General features: G+C 39.4%; 1 pseudogene; it reads left to right on the top strand.

Moving 5' to 3' along the window:
* LOC102842096 overlaps positions 1–3,635 on the top strand; it is a 104,791-nt pseudogene extending 101,156 nt beyond the window's left edge.
* Positions 3,636–7,011: the final 3,376 nt, after the last annotated feature.

Here is a 7,011-nt window from a genome sequence, read left to right as displayed (position 1 = left end):
ACTCCCGTAAAGATTTACACCCTCGGAAACCCTGTACAGGGTCGCTATGGGTCGGACCCGACTCGATGGCACTTAACAACAACAACAACAATAGAAAATGTCAGTGTAGAGCTAAAGCTGTGAGAAGTCTAGTTACAGATGCCAGGAAAGATATAAATCCTGGGCAAAGCAAAAAGTGATGGCAGAAGAAAGACAAAAAGAAAGGGTCTCTCTAGAGCAGGGTTGGGAAACCTTTTTACTGCCCAAATTTATAACATCATTCGCGGACCATACAAAATTATCAACTTAAAAATTAGCCTGCTATATTTGTCTAGACATTTACTTAACCAAAGTCGTTTGAACTGCAAGGTCAGCAGTTCAAGCTCACTAGCTGCTCCTTGGAAACCCTATTCAGGGTTGCTGTGGGTCAGAACCAACTCAATGGCACTTAAAAACAAAAATAACAATTTTTGGAGTCCTGGTGTGGTGCTGTGGGTTAATGCGTCAGACTGCAAAGCCGTTTTAACTGCAAGGTCAGGCGTTCAAGCTCACCAGCTGCTACTCGGAAACCCTATACAGGATCGAAACTGACTTGACGGCACTTAACAACAACAACAAGTGTTTGGAGTCCTGGTGTGGTGCTGTAGGATAAGCACCCAACTGCAAGGTTGGTCTGAACTGCAAGGTGTACGGTTCAAACTAACCAGCCGCTCCTAGGAAACCCTATATAGTGTTGCTCTGAGTTGAAACTGACTTGATGGCACTTAACAACAACAACATGATGACTGGAACTGCTGTTGTCTTGGCAGGGCCAGACAAATGATTTTAGGGGCCTCATGGCCCTCGGGCTGGATGTTCCCTATCCCTACTATAGAGCCAGTATTGTTGCTAAGTGCCATCCAGTCAGTTCCAGCTGATAGTGACATTGTATAGGGTTTCCAAGGAGTGACTGGTGGGTTTGAACTGTCAATTTTGTGGTCAGTAGTACAGTGCTTATCCTACAGCGCCACACCAGGACTCCAGTAGAAGTAAAGAAAGGAGGAAGTCGAGGAATGGGTCACAGATACAAGCCTTGGCCCTTACAGATCCTTTATTTTTTAACTTTTTATTGTGAATTGAGTGAAGTGTTATAGACAAGCTCATCAGTTTTAAATTCAGCAAATAATATACTTTGTTGCAACTCAATGATTACAGTTATAACAACAGTTATCTTGCTTCCTCCCTTTGTCTTCTATTTCCGTTCCATCCACCTTCCCACCCCTTCTCGCCATTGTCCTTAGGTACATGTTGCCCCTTTGATTTTGAATGATTGCCCGTTTCATCATTTATAGTGAGCATAAGGAGCTCTGGTAGCGTAGTGGTTACGAATCGGGCTGCGAACCATAAGGTCAGCAGTTCGAAACTACCAGCTGCTCCACGGGAGAAAGATGAGGCTTTCTACTCCCGTAAGGATTTACACCCTCGGAAACCCTATACAGGGTCGCTATGGGTCGGAACCGACTCGAAGGCACTTAACAACAACAACAACAATATCTTATTAGTGTTGTTGTTCCCCCTATATACCTATATATGTCAGAATTGACTCAATGGCAGTGAGTTTGGGGTTTGGTTTAAATTCTCCTATCCAACCCAGTACCTTCACCACTGGGCACCTTGCCATGGTCACAGAAGCCACCACCAGCTGCCACTACTTAGCAAAGGAGGTAGGTGAAGGGAGAGGGTGCTCCTAAACCCAGTGCCGGAAAGGGAGATGTGTTCCTATCAACCCTAGTTATCCTGTGAACATATTATTTCAAAAACAATGTCATGTATGGTTTAGGTATTCAGGTTTTACATTGTTTTTAATAGTATGCTTCAGTGATATTATAGGTTTCTTAAGGGCTGATCTGGATCCTAACACATAACAGATATGACAGTGTTTCCATACTGTAGTGTACCCTCATCAGGCCCCCTTTGTTGGCATTGGTTCCTCATTGTAGGCAAAGTAGTAGTCATATCAATCTATGAGAAAGTTGGGGATGAATTAAGATACAACTGAACAGGGCCTTAAACCAACCTTTAACATATAACCTAACTCGATGGCACTTAACAACAACAATGAAAATGAGGCCGATTCTTTGCTTCTATAAAAGAAAGCACCTATATGAGATCAAACTGTCAACAATGACTTTAAAACAAAGATGAGAATGTAATGGGGCAAGTAAACTGAATTAATGGAAATGGAACAACCAGAACAGAAATAATGAGAATGTTCACAGTGTGGAGAAGATAACCAATGTCATTGAAAATTTGGGGTAGAAATTGTTGAATGGGAACCTAAACTGCTCTGTAAACCCCTTCACCAAAACCACAATAAAATATAATCAAAACAACACCACCAAACGAGCCTGGGTCTATTCCTAACATTTGATCTTTTGCTGACACCAACAGACCACGTTCTATCCAGTTAGTGATAAAGATTTATTTACTTATAACTTCATTGTAATTCTTTCTCACTACAGACTATGAAACAGTCCTATAAGTTTTAGAAAGAGCGATGTGGCAGTTTTTACAATTTGGCTAGATTATTTTGTGATAGATATATTTTTTCTACAATAGCATGCATTGGAAGGTTTACAGTTGGAGTGCTGGTGTGGCTCTGTGGGATAGAGCACTGGACCACAAGGTCAGTTTGAACCACAAGGTCGGTGGTTCAAATTCACCATCAGTCCTTTGAAACCCTATACAGGGTCACTGTGAGTCAGAAATGACTCCACAGCACTTAACAACAACAATCCATTTTACTTAATCAATTCTTCCAGTTGCTTTAGCTTCTCTATGTTTAAGAGCAAGTTTCAGACTTTCCTCTGACATCCAAGTTGGTCTTTTCTTTCTTTCCTATTTTTTTTTTTCTTTTTTCATGTATGATGTATGATGACATCACTCAGGGTCCATTCTGGGTCATTGGTTTGTCCTCTAGGAAAAGTGATCTATAAATAATTTAATTCAAGAAAGAAAATATCAACTGTAATTAAAAAAGGGTCTGGATTTAAGAACTGAAACACAACTACTAGAGAGAAACTCTATATTTGTTTCTTCTCTCCTCAGGCTTCTTCTTCATTTCATTCTTTACAAGAGGCCTGGAAAGTAGAGTGAATCCTGCATGCTATGATTTAGAGAATAGCAAATGATTTCGACAATGTCAGTCTAATGGGATGGAATGATGATCCCCAGAATATCTGTCCATTTCCTAATCCTTAGAATTTGTGAATACTACTTTATATGGTATGTTCAGAACATAGTTGCCTTATATTTAAGATTAGCTTTTTGAAGGGGAGTATGACCTGTTTTAGAAGGAGAATGTTGCACTTACCATCCCTACAGACTTCTTTGAGATCTTTAATATTAATAAGACGATCTGGAACGTAAATAAATACATAAGAAAAGTAGGTAATTTGGCAAATGACCCCACAGTTCTACGTACTCCACAGATTGGGGATGGAATCATTCTCTGGTTGTAATATATGTGTTAATTGCCTTCTGGCTGAGAAACAGATAGCAATTTCTGATCATAATCCTTCTTTTAGTATTTTCTTTGCAGTGCTGTCCTTACAAATGATCCAGTAAATGGCCATACAGCAGAAAAAGCTGAAAAACCTGATACTTATGGAGATTGAAACATCCACCACTAGAAACTTGGAGGTTTACAACTTCATGGGACTGATGGGGGCAAAGTTTACGTATGTAAATAGTTACTGGTGAGAATGTATAGAGATACTTTGCCCCCAGAAATCAATCAGTCACATGAAAAAATTACAAAGGCTAGATCATAGATGATTGGGTCAGTTCCAATCTAGCCAATATTATCTAGCCAATAGTAAACAAAATGACAGATTGGTTGACAATTCTCAAGTCCAGTCAGTTTCCCCACAGCTCTTCTGCAGCCTACCAACTCTCAGCAAAGTAACTTGTGCTTCTGAAGAAGGTAGAGCACTTCAGGTTTCCACATAAGCTTAGACCTTCAAAGAAGACAGGAGACTACTGTAGACACATTTTCAGAGAAACATAAATTTGGAAAGATTTTTGTAGAATGCGCAGCTCCATTCTAACTAGGTAAACCTAAGGAACAAAAACTTTTAAAGTAGAACAAGAAGGGGGAATGAACATCTAGTCATCAACTTTTAATGGTTATGGACTTGGTTAAGATGTATTAGTGCATCATTACCACATAGTTTGCGTTCTGGTGTGGCTCTGTAGAATAAGCACTGGTCTGCTGGTAGTTTAAACCCACCAGCCATTCCTTAGAAACCTCATACAGGGTCGCTGTGAGTCAGAACCGACTTGATAGCATTTAACAACGACCACCACCATATATAAAGAGCTCTAGTAGTGTACTGGTTACGAGTTGGGCTGCTAACCTCAAGGTCTACCTAGTTCCAAATTACCAGCTATTCCACAGAAGAAATATAAGGCTTTCTGCTCCTGTGAATATTTACAGCTTCGGAAACTCTATGCAGGGTCGCTATGAGTCAGAACCGACTCCACGGCACATAACCACCACCACCACCATATATTTAAGGAGCCCTGGTGGAGCAGTGGGTTAAGCACTTTGGCTGTTAGCCAAAAAGTTGGTGGGTCAAACCACTAGCTGCTCCATGGGAACAAGACGAATCCCTATAGGACAATTCTACAATGCCTATAGGGTTGTTACAAGTCGGAATTGACTAGAAGGTAATGGGTTTGGTGGTGCAGTGATTAAGCTCTCAGCTACTAACCAAAACGTCAGAGGTTTGAACCCACCCAGCAGTTCTGCTCTCATAAAGATTACAGTCTAGAAAACATTATAGAATCATGTTACTTTGCCACATAAGCTTGATATGAGTTAAAAACCTACTTGAAGTTACCTAACAATAACTTGCACACTCTCTATATGTTACTGTCAGTATCTATGTCAGTGTTTCCCAACTATAAATATATTGTTGTTGTTGTTATGTGTTTGTATGTTATGTTGAGTCGGTTCTGACTCATAGCGACCCTGCACAGGGTTTCTGAGGCTGTAAATCTTTACGGAAGCAGAAAGCCTCATCTTTCTCCTACGAAACAGCTGGTATTTTCGAACTGCTGACCGTGAGATTCACAGCCTGATTTGTAACCACTACGCTACCAGAGCTCCTTAAGGAGCTCTTTAATTTAAATGAAAAACCTTCTCTCCGACCCACATATTTGCCTAAATTCTTTTGTTATTTTTTAAAAACATAAGTAAACATAAAACTATAAACTCTGTATGTTCATAAAGCTCTTATGAAACTTCAGCACCAAAGCAAATTTACAAATAGTATGCAAAACAAAAAATTACTGTAAATTTAAATGATGCCATAAATTATATGGCAGCAGGTTGTTACAATGTGGTCATCCACATGTCCAGAATATGCCTTAAACGTAAAAGTAAAACATACTTGTTGAAAACTCCAGTTTCCAATTTGTGCCATTTAGACTCCAATTAGACTCCAATTTGAAAAGCAATTTGAAAAGCACTTATTACATGTAAAAAATATATATATTTAATTAGACTCTTGTTAGCTTCTGATTAATAGTTTGTGTGTTATTATCTGAGCATTATATTATTTGAAGCAAATGGACTCTAATTTGTACAATTTAGTTTCTTGTTTGTGGGAACTAAACAATGACACCTTCAATTCACTAGTCTCAGGCCCCTGAGGATGGAGGCACTGGGGACCATAGATCAAACCATCACCACCCTCACTGTCACTGATTTTGAAATTGGTCAGCCCTGTTAGGTATCGACAAATGATTGATTTCAAAAGCCACATTCACAATGCAACTTACCTTTTTTGCAATCTACATGAAAGAAGACAATCATGCTCAGTAATTAGGTAATCAAGTTATTGAAATAAGATAACATATATACATTTTAAAGGAGTGCCTGAGGAGTTGTCATACACATTAAAAGTTGCATTGGTAGGGCAAGAAACAATGATTAAGACTGAGTGGGGCTTATATATTGTTTTATTTCAGTTACTGTCCCCTTTCTCCCTCCTTCCTTTTCTTTTGCCCTTTCACCTGGCATGCCTTCCACCCTTCTTTCCACCTACTTTTTTCTATGCTTTCCTCAAGATTCAGTGTATTGACTTTTTCCCTAAAGCTAGATATATTTAATATAAAGATTGTTTTTATTGAAAGATTATGCTCTTATTCTTTTCTATGAAAATGTTCTTCCTTATATAAAACTGAATCAGGGGATTTTTTTTTTTTTTTTACATCATTTGGCAAAATAAAAAGAATTGGCAATCTTGTGTTTTACTCCAAATATTTTCAAAACTGCTATATATCCAAGATCTGGGAACAACTTGTCTAGAACACAGTAAAAAGAGATAGGAGAAAAGTATGTGGCAGATAATAAATTGATTCAATTTGAACAAACTCAGCACAATGTTGTATTTTCTATGGGGACATTGGCCTAACTCCTATTTGGGAGTGGAAGACTTTGCTTCATAAAGGAGGTCACCTTTGAGATGGGCCTTTAAATATTGTTGTTATTATTGTTAAGTGCCGTTGAGTCGCTTCCGACTCAAAGCTACCCTGTATAGGGTCTCAGAAGAGTGTCTGGTGAATTTGAACAACCCACCTTGGGGTTCAAATCCACCTTATCCTACAGAACCACACCATGAGTGTAAGGATTGTTGTTGTTAGGTGCCATCGAGTCGGCACCAACTCATAGCGAACTTTTGCACAGCAGAACGAAACACTGCCCGATCCTGGGCCAAGCTCACTACTGTTGCCACGCTTGAGTCTATCGATGCTGCCACTTGGCCAATCCATCTCGCTGGGGGTCTTCCTCTTTTTCTATTGCTTCTTTTGGCAGTCCATGGCACTTTTAGTATTCTCTTCCAACACCACAACTCAAAGGCATCAATTCTTCTACGATCTTCCTTATTCACTGTCCAACTTTCACATCTATATGAGGTTATTGAAAATACCATGGCTTGGGTCAGGCACACCTTAGTCCTCAAGCTGACATCTTTGCTCTTCAAC

The sequence above is a fragment of the Chrysochloris asiatica genome, unplaced genomic scaffold (genome assembly GCF_000296735.1).
Source record: "Chrysochloris asiatica unplaced genomic scaffold, ChrAsi1.0 scaffold00389, whole genome shotgun sequence".
Taxonomy (NCBI): domain Eukaryota; kingdom Metazoa; phylum Chordata; class Mammalia; order Afrosoricida; family Chrysochloridae; genus Chrysochloris; species Chrysochloris asiatica.
This window is presented reverse-complemented; position numbering and strand designations above follow the sequence as displayed.